This window comes from Oryctolagus cuniculus, chromosome 12 (genome assembly GCF_051225735.1).
Source record: "Oryctolagus cuniculus isolate XC-2025 breed Fujian yellow rabbit chromosome 12, ASM5122573v1, whole genome shotgun sequence".
NCBI classification, from domain to species: domain Eukaryota; kingdom Metazoa; phylum Chordata; class Mammalia; order Lagomorpha; family Leporidae; genus Oryctolagus; species Oryctolagus cuniculus.
In genome coordinates this window covers 56073112-56094302 of record NC_142878.1, presented here as the reverse complement: position 1 = coordinate 56094302, position 21191 = coordinate 56073112, and the positions used below count along the sequence as shown (strand labels likewise).

Below are 21191 nucleotides of genomic sequence, written 5' to 3'. Positions count from 1 at the left end.
CTGGCACAATATGAAGAAAGGACACAAGATGTACAGCAGGTGTGTTCTAAATCTCACCCCCCCACACACAACACCTCACCTGGTGTCAGCCAGCATTTCACTGGCGCCATCTGGTAGGCCACCCCTCGCTCACAGGACCCCACACTCTGAAAAGGCACCGCGCTCTCGTGGGGACGTCTGTGCCCCAGCCGTCCTGTGCGCCTTCAACAGCAGCTGCTCTCGTCACCACTGCCAGGTCCCTTGACGGAATCACAGTCTTACTCCCCTGGGGTGAGAGGCAGCGAGCTTCATTAGACCAAACTTCCTCAGACACAAGACTTGGCGTTGGTGTAACTTGTCAGTTGTCTGTCTTTTTGGACAAGGTTCAAACTCAAGCCCTAGCTGGTAACAGCTATTTGATTTGCCATTTTGCATGGGAGAAAGATGGACTCACCAGAATTCTCTTCCTTTAAAATGCCTCCCTCGTAGGAGGACAGCAGAGACCCCCGCTCTGATGGAATGGAGAGGAAGGAGTCACTAGGCCAATCCTCTGAAAAGACTTCTTTGTGCACACAGTTTATCGGAGCCTCACGAAATACTTTCATGAATGCTTCCACCTTCCCCGGCCTCCCAGCCTGTCTGAAAGCCCCTCTCTTGAATCCATCCTCCTTTTCAGCTCTTCCCTGATGAACAGTGTATAAAATGCATCCCTTCCCTCTTTTGTGGGCTGGCGCAGTTTGTTTTTAATATCCTATCTTTTCAAGGCCGGCGCCGTGGCTCAATAGGCTAATCCTCCACCTTGCGGCGCCGGCACACCGGGTTCTAGTCCCGGTTGGGGCGCCGGATTCTGTCCCGGTTGCCCCTCTTCCAGGCCAGCTCTCTGCTATGGCCAGGGAGTGCAGTGGAGGATGGCCCAAGTGCTTGGGCCCTGCACCCCATGGGAGACCAGGAAAAGCACCTGGATCCTGGCTCCTGCCTTTGGATCAGCGCGGTGCGCCGGCTGCAGCGGCGGCCATTGGAGGGTGAACCAACGGCAAAGGAAGACCTTTCTCTCTCTGTCTCTCTCTCTCACTGTCCACTCTGCCTGTCAAAAAAAAAAAAAAAATCCTATCTTTTCTTCACATTCAAGAGGACACACCCACAGTATTACCATGAGGGGAAACTAAGCTGCTGTCCTAAGCGGCTCCCTTAAAATCCACCTAAATCCAATGTGACTACGGCACACCCCATCTGAGGATTTCAAGGGCAAAGATGTTGTAGATGGAATGGGACAGCACTGTTTGCAAGGAAGAAGCCCACGCGTTGTCCTCGACACCTGCCCTTGCCACACAAGGCGCGGCACCTGAAAGGTGCCTGGCCGGCTCGCTCTTCTCTTCTGGCTGGACTGCTTTCTCTAGCTCCTCAGCCACGCCGTCACGGCTGCCTATCGGCTACAAGTCCCTCCTTCCCAGCCAGGACGGGAGGTGAGCAAAGGAAAAGGCTCTTCTCAGAGACCTGGTGACTGCAGAGCCGCGAGACGCTCCCCCAACGACAACAGGCCAGAGTGCTCTCCTCCGCCCCGCCCCACCGCAGCAGCTCCTGTCAAGTGTGACCTTTAGGAAGCTCTAACCCACATTAGGGAGTAAAAGTTTTTAATTAAAGCAAAGGGCAGCAAAGACGCCTAAGGGAGGGAAGAAGCTTCTACCTCGCGTTAGAGAAAGGTGGATTTTCTCAAAGCTTTCCGTGCAGACGAAATGCAAATCCCAGCACCAGGATTATATATATATATATCTTGGTGGAGCTCCCAAGCCAAGCGCTTGAAGCTGGGCCACAGGACACGTAAGCCTGAACATCCGCCTGTTGCTAAAGCGCCCTTGTCCTCAGCAATACTAACACTGTGCATGCATAAATATGAGATTTATCTCTGCTTCAGTGAAAACATAAACCAACATTTCATTCCACCTTCTCAAGGTCCCCAACAAAAGTCTCAAAACACTCTTTGGGGAGAGGAAGAAGCACAAATTAAATTCTAGTGTTGTTTTCCTGTAACAAGAAGGCCTGTGAATTAAAAACTGTGGTCTCAACTCTCAGGAGGAATAAACCTGAAAAAGCTAAATCCTATCAGGATGCAAGCTCTAGCTTTGGAGGAACAGAAATGTGGTATCTTCCTGTAATGTGCTTGGCACAAAAAGGCTCAGCTGCCTCAAAATAGTGCCCCCAAATGGGATTTCTACAGAGACAACATTAACTAGGCGCTTTACCAACAGGCGGATGTTCAGGCTTACGTGTCCTGTGGCCCAGCTTCAAGCGCTTGGCTTGGGAGCTCCACCAGATATATATAATCCTAGTGCTGGGATTTGCATTTTGTCTGCACAGGAAGCTCTGAAAAAATCCACCTTTCTCTTAAAATTCAAAGCCCTCGTCTGTGAGTGCATTTCAAACATATTTTTTGCACCAAAATAAACTGATGGGTTTTTTAAAGATATTTAATTGAAAGGCAGAGTTCCAGAGGGAGAGAGAGAGAGATCTTTCATCTGCTGGCTCACTCCCCAAATGGCTGCAAAAGGCCAGGGCTGAGCCAGGAGCTTCTCCCCAGTCTCCTTGTGGGTGCAGCAGCCCAAGCACTTGGGCCAATCCCCGCTGCTTTCCTAGGCCATTAGCAAGGAGCTGGAGGGGAAGTGGAGCAGGCAGGACTCAAATGGAAGCCCATTTGGGACGCCAGGAGCGCAGGCAGCAGCTTTCCACAGCACCAGCCCGCTCGTGTACTTCTAACACAGACTTGAATCTGCTTTGCTGTATATGAGTTAGGAACTGTTTCCCCGGCTGTGGACTGCCACTTCACTTTCTCCTGAGTGCCTTCCCAGGACACAAGTCTGGAATCCTCAGGATGACCCACTGCTCCAGCTGTCGCTTCTGTGGGCCACACTTCTGGTGCCGTATCTAGGAAATGCTTGCCTAAGCCAAGCGTACAAGCATTCTCTTCCAATGAGGACTGTCCATCCTTCCTTCCATTGGAAGAGTCTGGCTCCTGGAGCACATCGCAACAGCTGCTCTGAAGACTGTCTTCCAGGGCCTGGGTCACCCCAAGGTCGGCACTCACTGGCCTTTGCCTCTGGTTACATTTTCCTAGTAAACTGGCAAGTGTTCAGTTAGTAGATTCTGAATATGAACTTGTACAGACTCTGGGTCCTGTTCAAATCCTCTGGAAAGTGTTGAGACTTTGCTCCCTTATCAGGCAGGCAGCCTGGTCAGCGTCCAGGGGCCAGTTTCACAGGCAAGGGTCCTGGGCCGCTTCGACAGCTCCCAGAAGCCCGGGACTTGGGCAGTGCAGGCACAGAGTAACCGGATCCCCTATCCCAGCTCTTCCTGCCCGGCTGCCCCAATCCTGTCCCTAACACAGGGTTGCCCCAGCTGCCTCTCAGGGAAGCACCTTCACAGGGCCACACTCGGGACAAAGCAGAGAAAGGAGAGGAAACAAGACTGGGCCTTCTCCGTGACCTCTGGACTGCAGGGGCTCTTTCCTCAGCTGCTCCAGCAGAGAGGACTTCTACAGGTGTAGAACCCGCCGGCACCGCCAGCCACCCGCGCTCTCCGAGGGAGCTGCCCCCGATGATCCAGCGAAGAGAGGTGTCCCCCACACTCCTCCGCTGGTCTCTGGCCAGAAAGACGGGATCTCCCCTGGCTGTTAACGATCTCCGCACCAGCAGCACCGCTCTGCTGAGAGCCTCACTCACACAGGCTCTCACTACCTTCCCAATCGGCCAGCTTTTCACTACTTCTCTGATCCTGGGGAAAGCTGCCGTGGGCTGTGGCTGTCATCAGAGAAACAGCCGGCAGTGGGTTGCCTTCATCTCGCATCCCCCCTTAGCCATCCTGCAGTAGCATCTCTCTGCGGCCTCATCACATCAAAAGGGCTCTCAGACACCTGGGCTGAGGCCCCAGCCCATTTCCCACCTTCCTCTTGGTGAAGCCATCAGAGTGGGGACGCCTGCTCACCGCTCTTATAAAACCGTGACATTCAGTACACATCTTTTATCTCCCTCTTAAAACTATCGATTTATGCCCTTAACAAAAGAAAAAAAGGCGGGGGGGAGGAGAGGAAAGCAAAACTTCCCGACCTCCGGAAGGCTCTTCTAGTTGCTACTCTGCAAGCCTGTGCCATGGCCAGCCCATCGGTCACGCCGGGTTACGAGGCAGGCGGGACCTCGCTATTAAGTGTAAACACATGTTCACCAGGTACGCCTGCTGCACTGAGAGGACCTAATCGACACAGCTTCAGGCTGTTGCAGGCATCCAAGAAAGCAGGTCTGTATTAAAACTCCAACAGCTGCCTCTTTCTATAGCCGAGGCACGAAACTCGTTCTGGTTTAATGGCGAGACAACCAACCATCTCCAGACAGAGGCCCAGAGAGTAGACTGGGCTCAGAAATGGAGCTGGACCCCTCCTCCCGTCAGTGCTCCCAGCTGAACTAGGAGAAGCACCCAACCTGCTACCAGAAAATGAACAGCAATGTTTCCAGACTGCTGGAACTAATTCCCGGCTTGAACACAAGGCCCACTATTCACTCACAGAAACATCGACTGAGGGCCCACGTTCTGCCAGGCACATGCCAGTGTGCAGGGAATAAAACAGAGAACAAGACAGACTCCCTGCCCTCAGGAAGCCTGCATTCTACTGCAGCAAACAGCAGCCGAATGCATGAACACTCGATGTTGGTTACATACCCACATCACGGTCATTGCTGCTGGGAACAAACACTATCAAAATCAAGTAGGCCAGTGGATAGAGAATGGTAGGGGCCAGCTCTCTGGAGAGACCTCTGCAGAGACAACACCCAAGCCGAGAACTGGACGGAACAGGAGAGCAGGCCCCAGGAGGCAGCGGCTGCGCGAGCGCCTGGGGAGAGAACATCCCGCCGCACTCAAGGATCACAACGCCCCGAGAGGCCGAGCTACTCCTTTCCCTCCTAGGACGATAACTGAAGGACCATAGTTAGCCTCTTTATTTGTATTGTTATTGTAAAAACCCTCAAACACACTACAGTGAATCCCCCAGGAACCCATAACCCTCGACTACAGCTTTTCAACAATTAAGAGAATTTACTCCCCCCCACCCAGGCAGAGACACAGAACAGAGAGCTCCCACCCACATGGCTGCCTTGGCTAAGACTGGACCAGGCTCGAACTGGGAGCCAGGAACTTACTCCCAGTCTCCCAGGTGACAGAGACCCAACTACTGAGTCCTCACCACCGCCCCGCAAGGTGTGCATTAGCAGGAAGCTGGAGTCAGGCACAGGCACTCTAACGGGATGTGGGACTCCTAACTGACACCTTAACACCAGGCCCACGCCTGCCTCCCATCTTACTCCTACCTCCACCTTCTGCCCATGGACAGGCAGAACAATGTCCCCCCCAGCTTGTGCTGAAGCACAGCCCCTGCACCTGTGACTACGTCAAGTTCTACAGCAAAGCGGGTATTCCACTTGCAGCTATCTTAATTCCAGCGATGGCCAGGTGGCCTCAGGGCCTTAAAAATAAAAAGCCCACCTTTTCTGTCTCTCCCTTCCTAAGTAACAAAAAAAAAAAAGAATGCTTATTTCCCTGTGGGTAGGAAGTTGGCCATCAAAATTCATTATTTATGTCAGAAAACCAAAAAGAGAAGCTAATTTTCCAAAACTATATGCATTAAAGGAAACTATCAAATCGTATAAATTACCATAAACTAAAAGGAAAAAAACTGGGAATATAAAGAGCTCCCAAATACTATGTTAACAGATAGTTAATATATCTATTAATATATTAATATAGTTATAGATACAGAAAGACATGGGCCAATTCATGTGTTTATATAACATAGACAGTCAACTACTGTATTAAAAAATAAATGTACCTCTTTAAGTTGCTTTTTTAAAATAAATGTGTACTTATGGATACACCAGTTGTGGGGGCAGGAGGTACAGGTGGCTGTGGCACCAAAAAAGTCACTCCATGGTAAACTGCAAAAATAAACTTTGTTTCAAAAACCAATACATCAGAAGGGGCTAATAACCCAAAAGGAAAGAACAGTGCCCAGAGATCTGTCATGTGCTAGACAAAATCTGTCCTGTAGATGCAAGCTGACTGCGGCTCTCTAAGTCTACTGCTCAGTAGGAAATCAAACTATAATTGATTTTATTTGAAAGGCAGAGGAGGGAGGGAGGGAGAGGGAGAGGGAGAGGGAGAGGGGGAGAGAGGGAGGGAGGGAGAGAGAGAGAGAGAGAGAGAGATGAACAAAGAGCTCCCTTCCACTGGTTCAATCTCCAAATGCCCACAATAGCAATGGCCAGCCCAGGCCAAAGCCAGGAGTTGGGAACTCAATCCAGGTACCCATGCAGGTGGCAGGAACCCAAACAGGTGAAGCATCACCTGCTGCCTCCCAGGATGCACATCAGCAGGAAGTCAGAATCGGGAGCAGAGCTAGGATGTGACCCCAGGCACTCCGATGTGGGATGCAGGTGTCCCGAGTGCCAGTTTAACTGGCTGCCCCTGGGATAAAATACAAAATATCAGACAAGGCTCACATATATGTTGGTGACTGATACGAAGGCTTCACAGACCCAAAAGATAAGAAACTCCGTTGTCAAGAACAGACTTACCTCTCTAACCTCTCTCTGTAATTCTCACTCCTTCTTTCCTTTCTGTGTAAGAATGTGCTCATCTAACAAACCAAGAGGAAGGGGCTGGTGTTGTGGCACACCAGGCTAGGCTACCACGTAACACCTGAATCCCTTGTCAGTGCTGGTTTGTGTCCTGGCTGATCCACTTCCAATCCATCTTCCTGCAGATGTGCATGGAAAGGCAGCACATGATGGCCAAAGTACTTGGGTCCCTCCTACTGCTCCTGCTACTCACATGGAGACCTGAGTGGAGGTCCTGCCTCCTGGCCTTACCCTGACCCAGCGCTTCTGTTACAAGCATTTGGGAACTAAACCAGTGGATGCAAGTTCTCCCTCTCCCTCTCTCCACCACTCTGCCTTTCAAATAAAAAATGAAAAAAAAAATTTTTTAAAGAAAGAAAAATAGGGGCCAGTGCTGTGGCGTAGCAAGTAAAGCTGCCGCCTGCAGTGCCGGCATCCCATATGGGCGCCGGTTCAAGTTCGGGCTGCTCCACTTCCAATCTAGCTCTCTGCTATAGCCTGGGAAAGCAGTGGAAGATGGCTCAAGTCCTTGGGCCCCTGCACCCACATGGGAGACCTGGAGGAAGCTCCTGGTTCCTGGCTCCTGGCTTCAGATCTGCACAGCTCCAGCCTTTGCGGCAATTTAGGGAGTGAACCAGATGGAAGATTCTTTCTCTGCCTCTGCCTCTGCTTCTCTGTAACTCTGCCTTTCAAATAAAATAAATAAATCTTTAAAAAACAATAAAAATAATAAGAGGAGGAGCAACACAAAAGAGAGTAAGGAATATACATAGTTTCTCAGAGTTTTCTGGTTTGAAATAACATCAACAATTCAGAAAATAGTCAAATACAGTAGCAAAGAATTATAATCACCACCAAAATTTGCTGCTGTCTTAATCTAAATCAGCTAAGGTTTGAACACACTCAGCTGCGCAAGCATTCCCTGGTTGTTCAACTGTTGACTAAAGTATGAGGCGAATGTCTCTCCCAATTTGGAAAAATGCCGGACTGCATACCCCACCTGCTGTTCACTGCCTGCAGACACTGGGCTGCTGGCAACGTTTCAGCCATGAGCAAAACATCCAGGACTGCCCCGAAATCTTCCATTCCTCGTTGTCTGGGAGCTAGAAAAGCATCTCGGAATTAAGCCGCTGGTTCACCTTTCAGTTGTCAGATGCTTCCGCTGTCCTTATGAATGAGGCCAGAAGAATCTGCACATTTACTTCCCATTTTCCTCTCCTATGATTCCCCGACATGTAGAGCCTTTGTTCAGAGCAAGGCCACACATTTTGTGGTTCTCCTCACAATGACCCCAAGTTGCTGTGGGGAGTGTTTAAACAGGGGAGCCAGTCTGCAGGGCCCCTGCTCTGAGCACATCCCATTCACCCCTTTGCTTTTCACTTCTTGGAGAAACAAACAAACGAAACAGAAAACTTAATCAGAACGTTTGTAAAAAGAAATAAAGAGTCACCATTTCACAGTCGCTTTTAAGCAGTCCATATTTCCAGAATGTCCATTTATCAAGCGCATCTGAATCTAACAATTCAGATATTTCATTGACTGTAAGATGCCATCTGGAAACTGAATAGGTCTCTTAACGGTTTTTTACATTTAAATGTTTACAGAGAGAGCCAGCAGAAAGAGAGAGAGACAATAAATTAACACGTTTGCTAAAGATAAAAAGAAACTGAGCAGAGACTGCAAACAGGATATAAAGGTTTCCCAGCCTTCTTAATACCAGCTTGGCGGTCCTGATGTTGAAGGGACGAGAGCAGAGCTTTCACAGCTTCGGAGGGGACACAGTGTGGTGGAGACACATCTGTCCACGCCAGGCCACGGGGAGGAGACTTCAACTTCTATGTCACTCAGTGGGAATCTTAAATTCCCACCTCCACGTCTTACTACACCTTTTACTATCTCTTAAGGGCAGTAAGATAAACTAGAAAACCCGAAGTCAACAGAGCTAAGGGATGAATTACAATTCAATACAGCTTAGCCAATTTGCTACACGAGACAAGAAAGGTATCCACTTCATTAAAGGAATCCATCAATGATTAGTTCCAGGACAGAAAAATATTTACAATTACTTGTTTTTATGGGTCATCAACAAAAACTAAATCTCACCCTAGAAGTTAGAACCCTCAACTTCCAGTGTCAATCACACCACCTACAACTAGGCTGTACCTGTAAAAGGTCCTAAATCCATCCAACTAGTATCTCTTCCTCTGAAAAAGTACATTTAACATCATCAAATGTTCTGAAAAAAAGCAGTTAGCTTTAGTTAATTTCACTTATGACTTTTCAACTTCTTTCTTTAATCATAATACAAAGGATCTTCAAAAAGTTTCATGGAAATAGAATTAAAAGATACTTTGGTGAAAAAATGTTCTGAAATTTACAGTTTTTTCATAATCTACATTTTTCATGAGTATTTTGAAGACCCTTGTACATAATCATGGCAACAAAATAAAAATTCAAATATATCAGAAAGAGATAAATTCCCTCATCCTCTTTACATCCTGTGTTATTCCACAAACATAACCACTATTTACATTTGCTACCTCACCTTCCAGAACCCTTCTAAGCCTGTGCATGAAAACAGAGTAACACTACTGCTAACTTTAAGTATTTTCCCCTCTATGTTGGACATTTATTCCATACCTTCCTCATTCAATCAAAGCAACTGTATAGTATTCTTGTGTAGACATATCATAATTAGCCCTTCCTAAAAGAGACTTAGGAAGTTGTTTACAAGTTTTCCTTATGTTAAACAACATTGCAATGGACAGAAATCTACTTATTGATTTGCTAACTTGTCCAGACATATCCATGAAATCAATAGCCAGATACAGAACTGCTGGGTCACAGGCTGAATTTTGAGCTCAAATTGCCCAACAGGGGCAGGTGCCTGGCCTGGTGGCTCCCGATGTTAGCTTCCCACCAATGCAGACCTGGGAGGCAGGAAATGACAGCTCAAGTAGTCGGGTCCCTAACTCCCACATGGAAAACCTGGATTCAGTGCCCAGCTCCTGGCTCCGGCCCCCACCACTGCAGACATCTGGGAAGTGAATCAGCAGACGGGAGTTCTCTCTGGGTGTCTATCACTATCACTGTCTCACACTGTCTCTCCCTCATAGATAGACAGATAAATTGCTCTACTTAGGGATTTTTATCAACTCTCACCAAGAGAACAGAAGACTAAGTTTAGTGAATACTGGACATAATACTTTTTAATACAACATAAAAAAGTTTTTTTCTGTATATCGTTTCCAACAGGAAGTCTATCTCCCAGGAAATTAACATATACTTTAAAGAGTTTAACACCGGCGCCGCGGCTCACTAGGCTAATCCTCCACCTTGCGGCGCCAGCACACCAGGTTCTAGTCTCAGTCGGGGCGCCGGATTCTGTCCTGGTTGCCCCTCTTCCAGGCCAGCTCTCTGCTGTGGCCAGGGAGTGCAGTGGAGGATGGCCCAGGTGCTTGGGCCCTGCACCCCATGGGAGATCAGGAGAAGCACCTGGCTCCTGCCATCGGATCAGCGCGGTGCGCCGGCCGCAGTGCGCCAGCCGCGGCGGCCATTGGAGGGTGAACCAACGGCAAAAGGAAGACCTTTCTCTCTGTCTCTCTCTCTCACTGTCCACTCTGCCTGTCAAAAAATAAAAAAATAAAAAAAAGAGTTTAAGCAACCTAATTTATGTTTCCACTCTTCACTTGAGGCCAGTAAAGAACCTACAGCTTTGTATTTGGCAAAAGAAACAAAACACATAACAACAATCACAACAGTGACACACAAGAAATGGTCTTTCCTAGGTTAGTCCTGGGCTAACTTTAAAGGCTTAGTAAGAAACACTATGAGACAGCTGTAGTAGAGGCAGTTAAGTCGCTTGTAAGAATGCCCACATCCGCTGTCAGCTCCCCGTTTTGGCCTGGCCCAGCCTGGCTACTGCAGGCATTTTGAGAGTGAACCAGCAGATGGGAGCTCCCTCTCTCTTTCTCTCTCTCTCTGCTTCTCAAATATTTTAAAAAATTTATTTTTAAGAACTGGTGTATTTTAATTCTTCTGAGGTTAGAAAGAAAACCATAGATTTATCTAATCCTCTCATCCTATCAATAGAACAAACAGTACATACTGATAAATGAATTCTAATCCACATTTAACAAATTATTTTGGAAATAGTTCAGAAAAAAAGAAAATAAGTACTAAAATTTCTATGTACTCTATATTTCAAATATCATTTTAAAATACAGTGTACAATAAAATAAAGAAAAACCTTTTTATTATGTAATTGACCCCCCAAAAATGGCAAAGGTAACAATGGCAAGGACTCCAAAGTGTAAACAAGATAAGAATCAAGTTTTCATGATTTATAAAACTGCACACTAGCTTGTCAGCAGTCAGCAAGTGGGAGCAGGACCCGACAGAGAGTGTAAATTTAAGAGAAAATGTCTTGGTAGTACCTGTTTGGGGCTTAGCTTTGTATTTAAGCAAACAAACAAACACAAAAAAGGAAATAAACTTGAAACCTGTCAGCATAAAAACAAAACAAAAAATATTTATTGCTGCCTCCAAAAAAGAACAAAACAGTAATAAAATGTTCTGTGGATGTAAGACCTCTGGATAACACAAGTTCTGTTTTATTGTCTCAATTTTTAAAAGCTGTTGCTTGCATTAAACTGGAAAGCGTGATGAACTTAAAACAAAACAAATACATCTATAACTCAATGCAATTTAAGGCTCTTATATAAATTTAGCCCTTGCAAGAGCAATTGTGTTTTGTTATTGAGCTGTCAACCACTTCTGTATTGTAAAACTGAAAAGCAAGGCAACTTGTCTGCTTAATTTTCCCAGGTAGGTGTAATATGTGCTCTGAAAAATAACATCTTCTGGCCACCACTCAATGCAAGGATTCCCTTGGTTGGCTACCAAAAGAAGAAGAAAATTGTTAAAACTTTAAGAATCATTCTACATAACCATAGTACTACTGACTTTAAAAGGAAAAGCAATAGCAAAACAAAATCTAACACTTGGGAGCAGAGTGAAACACAGTAAGGGAAAATAGGAAGCCAAACATTAGCTTAGGATAACACTTCTCCTTTTTTCCGCTATCAAGCTTTGCTCCCTGAAAAATCTTAACTTCCTTGGAAGGACTTGAAGTTTACACATCCGTAAAGTTCTTCAATAATATGACTAGTATTTAATTGGCCAAAATATTAAACAAAGATGTGTTAATGCTCTATTTTTTATGATTTATTGTATTTATTTGAAAGGCAGAGCAACAGAGGGAGAGACAGAGATCTTCCACCCACTGGTTCAACTCCTCAAATGGCCACAACTGCCAGGGCTGAGCCAGGACAAAGCCAAGAGACTGGAAATCCAGCTGGGTCGCCCACGTGGCTCCAAGCACTTCCCAAGCACATTAGTTCTAGAGACGCAAGAGCGTGGTGCCAGCTTCTGCTTGGCTCTCGCGAGGGCCTCATGGTGCGTGTACCACAACAGCAGGAGCGTGTAAGGCGGCCAATGCAAGGTGACACAGGAAACATGGATTAAGAGACCCAAGTTGGGGGCTGGCGCCACAGCAGGTAAAGCTGCCGCCTGCAGTGCCGGCATCCCATATGGGTGCTGATTCAAGACCCGGCTGCTCCACTTTCGTTCCAGCTCTCTGTTATGGCCTGGGAAAACAGTAAAGGATGGCTCAAGTGCTTGGCCCCTGCACCCATGTGAGAGACCCAAAAGAAGCTCCTGGCTCTTGGATCTGCACAGCTCCTGCCACCCCAGTCATTTGGGGAGTAAACCAGTGGATAGCAGATCTCTTTCTCTGCCTCTGCCTCTCTTTAACTCTGCCTTCAAGTAAATAAATGAATCTTTAAAGAGAGGAAGGATTCTCTTAAAGAGAAAGAAAGAAAGAAAGAAAGAAAGAAAGAAAGAAAAGAAAGAAAGAAAGAAAGAAAGAAAGAAAGAAAGAAAGAAAGAAAGAAAGAAAGAAAGAAAGAAAGAAAAGAAAGAAAGAAAAAGAAGAAAGAAAGAAAGAAAGAAAGAAAGAAAGAAAGAAAGAAAGAAAAGAAAGAAAGAAAGAAAGAAAGAAAGAAAGAAAGAAAGAAAGAAAGAAAGAAAGAAAGAAAGAAAAGAAAGAAGAAAGAAAGAAAGAAAGAAAGAAAGAAAGAAAGAAAGAAAGAAAGAAAGAAAGAAAGAAAGAAAGAAAGAAAGAAAGAAAGAAAGAAAGAAAGAAAGAAAGAAAGAAAGAAAGAAAGAAAGAAAGAAAGAAAGAAAGAAAGAAAGAAAGAAAGAAAGAAAGAAAGAAAGAAAGAAAGAAAGAAAGAAAGAAAGAAAGAAAGAAAGAAAGAAAGAAAGAAAGAAAGAAAGAAAGAAAGAAAGAAAAGAAAGAAAGAAAGAAAGAAAGAAAGAGAAAAAGGAAAGAAAGAAAGAAAGAAAAGAAAGAAAGAAAGAAAGAAAGAAAGAAAGAAAGAAAGAAAGAAGAAAGAAAGAAAGAAAGAAAGAAAGAAAGAAAGAAAGAAAGAAAGAAAGAAAGAAAGAAAGAAAGAAGAAAGAAAGAAAGAAAGAAAGAAAAAGAAAGAAAGAAAGAAAAAGAAAGAAAGAAAGAAAGAAAGAAAGAAAGAAAGAAAGAAAGAAAGAAAGAAAGAAAGAAAGAAAGAAAGAAAGAAAGAAAGAAAGAAAGAAAGAAAGAAGAAAAGAAAGAAAGAAAGAAAGAAAGAAAGAAAGAAAGAAAGAAAGAAAGAAAGAAAGAAAGAAAGAAAGAAAGAAGAAAGAAAGAAAGAGAAAGAAAGAAAGAAAGAAAGAAAGAAAGAAAGAAAGAAGAAAGAAAGAAAGAAAGAAAGAAAGAGAGAAAGAAAGAAAGAAAGAAAGAAAGAAAGAAAGAAAGAAAAAGAAGAAAGAAAGAAAGAAAGAAAGAAAGAAAGAAAGAAGAAAGAAAGAAAGAAAGAAAGAAAGAAAGAAAGAAAGAAAGAAAGAAAGAAACCTGAATTGCTCTTGCAAAAACTAACCGTAAGACCAGCCCTACTCTCTTCCAAGGGCAATACCCCAATGACCACCACCTCTCAGTATCACCACACTGGGACCACTCTTCTAACAAAGAACCTTGGTGGGGAGTTTGGGGGCCATAGCATTTCCAAGCAACAGCAATACACTAACAAAGGGTCTCAGCACCAGTGACTCCCCACAGCCAGAGATGGAGGACGCACAGCCCTGCTAATCCAGGGGAATTATATGAATGTCTCCTAGCAGCCCTGTCATCCCATTAGGGCTTTGCTTAGGTTACTATTACAGTGTCCACTGGCCCTCAGTATATGTTTGATCTGTTACTCAAAAACTAAGCATCAGACAGAGTTAACAGCAAGGGCACTGGAGAACAGGACTAAGTTTCTACAGCAAGGAAGACATTCTGTTCATCTGCTATACAGTTTGAAACGCTGGTGCCGTCCGCGCCCTCCAGCGGTGTGACCCAGACAGTAAAGTGTTGTTCTGCATAGAAATCGTCCTGCAAGAAGCAACTGGAGGCTGACCAGACCAGGCCGGTCAAAGTACAACAGCAGCATCAGCACAAAACACACACATCAACTTGTATTTCCTTCCAACATCCTTTGACAAAACACCCGAAGTGAAGTATTATCCTTAACAATTCTCCATACACTGCCTCATGGCACCACCAAAGAAAATTTCTAGACCAACAAAGCTGTTATTTCCTCCAAAAAAAAAAAAAAAAGCATTTACTCTTAGCACCTCAACACACACACACACAGTGAGAGAGAAACTAACAAAAGAAAATGAAATTTCAAAGATAATTTGTGCAGTATCCTTGTAAGTTAATCAGCAGCTTCTAGAAGAGAGAGATAACTTGGCTTTATTTCTCTCTTTGCTTTTTTTTTTTTTTTTTTTTTTTTTTTTTTTTTGAAAAGCAAAGACAGAGATATCTCCCATTCAGAGTTTACTCCCCCAAATGCCCTGTAACACCAGGGCTAGGCCAGACTGAAGCTAGGAACCAAATACTCAATCCAGGCCCCCCATGTGAGTGGCAGGGATCCAACTACTTGAGCCATCACCTGCTAGCTCTGAGAGTGCACAGTAGCAGGAATCCAGAATCGGGAAGAGCTGGGACTTGCACCCAGGAACTCAAGGATGCTGACATCCTAAGCAGCGGCTTAACCAGTGCACGGAACACCTGCCCCATCCCTTTGAAATTTCAGACTGCACGAGGACATCTGAATAGAAAACACCTTCACAACCATTGACGTTCTAGAACAAAGGGCCAGTAAGAAATGCCGTGGTATGGTTAGGATCAAGTGACCTGCAAAACCTTTCTAGAGGTGCCCTGTCCAGTATTGTGGAAAACAATCACTATTATTCTGGGGAAAAATAACAGTGGCTTAGTTCTAGTTTTTCAGGAAACACAGACTGGGTATGGAATTACAAGCTAGGATTTTTAACCTTAGCAACAATTGCAAACAAAGACTGTAGCACTATTAAGAATGGCAAAAGGGGGTGGACACTGTCACATACAGGTTAAGTTACCACTGGGATGCCCACATCTATACTACGATGCCTAGGATGGAGTCCCAACTCCATTTCTATCCAGCTCCCTGCTAATGTGCCTGGGAGGCAGCACATGATGGCCCAAGTTCTTGGGTCCCTACCACCCATGTGGAAGACCCAAATGGAGTTCCTGGCTCCTGGCTTTGGCCTGGCCTAGACCCAGCTGTTGCAGGCATTTGGGGAGTGAACTAACAGGTGAAAGATCTCTATCCACTTCTCTTTGTCACTATGCCTTTAAAATATATAAATTTTTTTTTAAAAATTAGGATGGCGTTGTGGCACAGGAAGTTAAGCCATCACCTTTAATGCCAGCATCCCATTTAAGCAGCAGTTAGAGACCTGGTTACTCGCCCTTCAATCCAGCTCCCTGCTAATGTGTCTGGGAAAGCAACAGATGATGGCCCAGGCACCTTGGCCCCTGCTACCAGTGTGGGAGACCTGGAAGAAGCTCCCGGCTCCCGGCTTCAACCTGGCCTAGCCCTGGCCACTGCAGCCATTTGGGGAGTGAACCAGTGGATGCAAGATCAATCTCTTTCTTTGCCTGCCTGCTGTCTCTCTTTCAAATAAATCTCTGAGAAACAGCAAAAGTTGGAATCTGTATTCTCCAAATGGTGCATGGCCCCTCAAAGTAAAAAAAAAAAAAAAAGCCGGCGCCGCGGCTCACTAGGCTAATCCTCCGCCTAGCGGCGCCGGCACACCGGGTTCTAGTCCCAGTTGGGGCACCAGATTCTGTCCCAGTTGCCCCTCTTCCAGGCCAGCTCTCTGCTGTGGCCAGGGAGTGCAGTGGAGGATGGCCCAGGTGCTTGGGTCCTGCACCCCATGGGAGACCAGGAGAAGCACCTGGCTCCTGCCATCGGATCAGCGCAGTGCGCCGGCCGCAGCGCGCCAGCCGCGGCGGCCATTGGAGGGTGAACCAACAGAAAGGAAGACCTTTCTCTCTGTCTCTCTCTCTCACTGTCCACTCTGCCTGTCAAAAAAAAAAAAAAAAAGTAACAACCAATCAAGTAGTTTCCAATTCTCAGCTTTCAACAAAATCGAAAGGGAATCTAATCCAGCTATCAGCTGAATGATCGTTTTACATGTTTATAATGAGTTTACCATATAACTAGAAAGGTATTCAAAGAACTGAATGACATTTTATATAGCAAAACTCCAACACTGCCATCTACCTATGCGTGTGAACAACGTTTCTCAGTGCTTACATCTGTAAAATCAAAACTGGGAGAACTGACACTGAATCACATTTTATTCAGGCAATAAGTAGTATTCATCCACGGACACCTAAACTTATTAGAGAAAATGAGATGCTTTATAATAAAATATCACCTCTACGTCTAATAATTACAAGTCAAAATAAATTGCATATAATCAATACAATCTTAATTCAAACTAAAAGAAACAAGCCTTAACATGATAAGACATTTTTTTAAAATATTTATCTTTATTTGAAAGAGTGACAGAGAGGGAAAGACAAAAAAAGAGAGATCTTTTGTCCTTGCGTCCCCAAATGACCAAGAGAATCAGGATTGTGCCAGGCCAAAGCCCAGAGCCAGGAACTCCATCCAGGTCTCCCACGTGGGTGGCAGGGATCCAAGGACTTGGGCCATCTTCCACTGCCTTCCCAGGCACAGTAGCAGGAATGTTGATGACACAAATGGCACCTTAAACCACTGTGCCATACCACCAGCCCTGCAGGACATTGTTTATCTAAATTTATCACAGGGGAGCACAGAAGGCTGACCACTAAAAGATGTTCAAGTATAAAATAAATTGGATAAAGTTCTGTGGGAGACACGGAAATAAAATACAAGAAAAAAGAAGAACCCCAGCCGGCGCTGCGGCTCACTAGGCTAATCCTCCGCCTAGCGGCGCCGGCACACCAGGTTCTAGTCCCGGTCGGGGCGCCGGATTCTGTCCCGGTTGCCCCTCTTCCAGGCCAGCTCTCTGCTGTGGCCAGGGAGTGCAGTGGAGGATGGCCCAAGTCCTTGGGCCCTGCACCCTATGGGAGACCAGGATAAGCAACTGGCTCCTGCCATCGGATCAGCGCAGTACGCCGGCCGTGGCGGCCATTGGAGGGTGAACCAACGGCAAAGGAAGACCTTTCTCTCTGTCTCTCTCTCTCACTGTCCACTCTGCCTGTCAAAAAAATAAAAATAAAAAAAATTTAAAAAAAAGAACTTTAAAAAAAAAAACAAGAAAATCTCACTAAAGAATACTAATGCAAATAAATGGATAAAGGCGATTACCAACCACTATAGTCTTTAGAATCCACCATTTATAAAAATAGCACTGCAGTAAAATGTCAACATATACAATATACTGGAAATTTTATATTTTGAAACTCTGAACCACAGATTTCAAAATGTTAAATATAAATTTTAATGGCCATCACATATGGTCTCTCAAAATTGTTCTGGGCAAAATACAAGCAAAAAACTGGAGAATCAGTTGTCTGTGTTGACAATGGGAATATGTAAGTGCAATGAGCAGTGAGGAAAAGCACACCTCAAAACAGTGCATGCTAAGAATGCAGATGCCCAAATGTGCAGTGTTTGCACAGTGGTTTGCAGCAACAGGAGAGAAGGCAAATTCCACAGATTACCAGGAGCTAATCTTCAAATAATCTGCTGCTGGGACACGTACACATGTTTAGTTTCTGGCCAAATTTGCTTCAGGCTTCCTGGAAAATGGGAAAATATAACCTAGAAGCTGTTATTTGAGTTTTTTAAGATTTATTTATGTATTTGAAAGTCAGAGAGGGAAAGAGGCTTCCACCTGCTGGTTTGCTCTCCAGATGGCTGCAACAGCCAGCACTGTGTCAGGCCAAAGCCAAGAGCCAAGAATGACCTCTCAGTCTCCCACGTGGGTGGCGGGGCCCCAAACACTTGGGCCATCCTCCACTGCCCTCCTGGGCCACAGCAGAGAGCTGGACTGGAAGAGGAGCAGCCGGGATTAGAACTGCCGCCCATATGGGATGCCGGCGCCACAGGCAGAGTATCAACCTACCGCGGCACCCCCCCCCCCAGTTGGCATTTTAACAGATGCCCATCTGCAGCTGGCTGACGTGATGCACGTGTTTCCTTTCAGCAACAAGAGAAACGCAAGGGCCTTAGAGTCTGCTGGGGACTCTGATTCGACATCGCTGCTTCTTCCAGGTTCACTAAACTCAAAGCCAGAGATGGCCTTTTCACTGATTGAAATGATAATGCTAAACGCATCTAGCATAAATTACTACTGAAGCAAGGAATTTACATCATTGTTTATAAAAATTCAGTCTGGAAAAAAAATGCCCCCCCATTCTACCTTCCTTGGTGCAACTAAAAGAAGATGTCCTTTTATTAGATGAGGAATTTAAAAATGAATATCAAAGGGAAAAAAGAAAAAATAAGTATCAGCACCTGCCATTTAACCTGGAGCAAGAAAGCAAAGCTCTGCTAACATCTGCAATAACTGACTGTGCTAACAGGATTACCCTGAAGCCTCATAATCCCACTGATACATCAGCAACAAAAAAAAAAAAAAAAAAAGAGAGAGAGAGCGAGAGAGAGCGAGAGCGAAAGGCCTCCCAGTGGGCACCACTTGAGTCCCCGCTGCTCCACTCCCAATCCAGCTCCGTGCTAATGCGCCTGGGAAAGCAGTGGAAGAAGGCCCAAGTCCTTGGGCCCTGCACACACATGGAGGACCCAGAGGAAGCCCCTGGATCCTGCGTCAGCCTGGCCCAGGCCTGGCCATTGTGGCCATTTGGGGAGTGAACGAGTGCATGGAAGACCTCTCTCTCTCTGCCTTTCAAATAAATTTTTTAAAAAATGTTATTTAACCTCTCCTAACTGGGACTTATTTCACTGTCTCAGTTTCCCCATCTCATACTAAATACTCAACTAATTTGAGTTCCTATCATTGCTATTGCAAAGAAAACAGGAAAACTTTGCCAATATTGACGTCCTCTGCTAACTTATCATCAAAAAATTTAGCACTAAGGGAATTCTAATATTTGTATGTGTTTTCTTAAACACAAGTATAACTGCATGCTTCCAGTGGGTATGCAGTTTAGGCAATCAGCTTACCCAAAGTGAGCTTAGGCCTCAAACCATTTGCAGAAGGAATGAATTAAGAACAGCAGACTAACAGATATACTCCAGGTAGCTCTCAACTAAGAGTATTCCTTACCTAGAAGTTTGTTCCATTTTTTCAACCTCTATGTAGTGGCCCAAAGTAGGAAGGGGGGGGAGGGTGAACCTTATGAATTCTGCAGGTAGACAACTGGCCATTTCACAGCTAGAACCCACTGTGACGTTCTTCTCCTGATCATTTCAATCATCTGGTGCACGTACACCATGGGGTTTGAGAACCAGGAGACCTCGGGAAGATTAATCTATCTTGTCCCGCTTAATCTTTTGGCACCAAGAATGGTATCCCTAACAAGACAAAGCGTAAACAGTACTTCAGACTCTGGGAAGTACAAGGAACCTTGGAGGTCACCACCCAAACCAAAATGAAGGCAGAATCTGCCCACATCCCCCTTGTCTAGGTGGGACTGAACAGGACAACACAGTGACGGTGGTGGCGGCTACAGCGTCCATGCAAGTGCAGCACTGCACTAAGCATTTACACGCGCTAACACACCTCATCATGAAAGCGAGAAAACGCAAGAAAATGTAAGGTGGAATTTTTAAGATCATCCCAACAAAAGGATAAAAGCCTACAACTTTAATAGACTGGTTTTTACTATTAGTATAAATCAAAAGTCCTACTATTCTCTCAACGACATATCATCATTCCACTCATTTTAGATCAACAGATGAACAAGACAGAAGCCACTTCCCTTGCTAAATGCAAACAAGTTAAAGATACTCCTAAGAGGCGGTGCCCAGACACTGCAGGGGGTACCAACAATACCATTACTACGTTTACTATTTTTTTTTTTTTTTTTGACAGGCAGAGTGGACAGTGAGAGAGAGAGACAGAGAGAAAGGTCTTCCTTTGCCGTTGGTTCACCCTCCAATGGCCGCCGCGGCCAGCGCGCTGCGGCCGGCGCACCGCGCTGATCCGATGGCAGGAGCCAGGAGCCAGGTGCTTTTCCTGGTCTCCCATGGGGTGCAGGGCCCAAGCACCTGGGCCATCCTCCACTGCACTCCCGGGCCACAGCAGAGGGCTGGCCTGGAAGAGGGCAACCGGGACAGAATCCGGCGCCCCGACCGGGACTAGAACCCGGTGTGCCGGCGCCGCTAGGCGGAGGATTAGCCTAGTGAGCCACGGCGCCGGCCTACTACGTTTACTATTAAAGCATGAGCCTGCAGCCAAGGAGTGCCCTCTTCATTTTCAGTAAAATCGAGCCTGGGTCTCAAAAATGTAAGTGTGGCTTCAGGGTAGCATGGTTTAAGTCCCAGCTCTGGCACTAGCTGTGAAGACTTCAGCAAATTAGTTAACCTGTGAAAAGTAAGAATTTTGTATGCGTGTGTGTGTGTGCGCGTGTGTGTATATACATTTGCTTGCAATAAGGACAAAATATGATATACAGTGAATACTGGGATGGTATTAACTCCTCATTTCCTTCCACAAACTGTCAAGTAACCTGACACTAACCCTTTCCTGCTACCTCACTCAAGCTTTGCTTGTTACCTACCTCAATCCTAACAAGATCAAATTTAAATATCAAGATTTACATGTTTGAATGTTTTACAATTTTCCCAACTCTATGTTTCTCCATATAATACCATCTTTAGAGATAGTTATGTACTATGCCTTTGGGATACTACAAATTTTAGCAATAGGAAATTCTGCCACAATCAAAAGAATTTTTTTCATCTATGCAGATCAAGAACTGAAAATACACAGTACTGCACTGCAGATGTTAAAATGACAGAACAGCTCCTGAAAAGATCTAACTGCTTTATCGGGGATATAAGTAGGGTTAGAGTGTCGCATGCCTCATCCCCTGCTCCAATTTCTGAGAAATTTCTATGAACATGTGACTAGGAAGTATCACGTTGGTATTCAAACTCAGATCTGGCTACAGAACATTTAAATTCAAAT

General features: G+C 45.3%; 2 protein-coding genes and 1 non-coding gene across 5 annotated transcripts in view; 1 reads left to right on the top strand and 2 right to left on the bottom strand.

Annotated features, from left to right (window-relative positions):
• The window catches only part of CHRM5 (cholinergic receptor muscarinic 5), an 81612-nt gene that overhangs the window by 45201 nt on the left and 15220 nt on the right, over positions 1-21191 (top strand). The gene's annotated exons all lie outside the window — the stretch shown is intronic.
• Positions 1-21191, bottom strand: part of AVEN (apoptosis and caspase activation inhibitor) — a 189495-nt gene that overhangs the window by 153366 nt on the left and 14938 nt on the right. The window lies entirely within an intron of this gene.
• LOC127484058 (small nucleolar RNA SNORA11) lies at positions 7867-7994 on the bottom strand. The gene has a single exon (XR_007910838.3). It is a non-coding gene; the product is annotated as a small nucleolar RNA SNORA11 (small nucleolar RNA).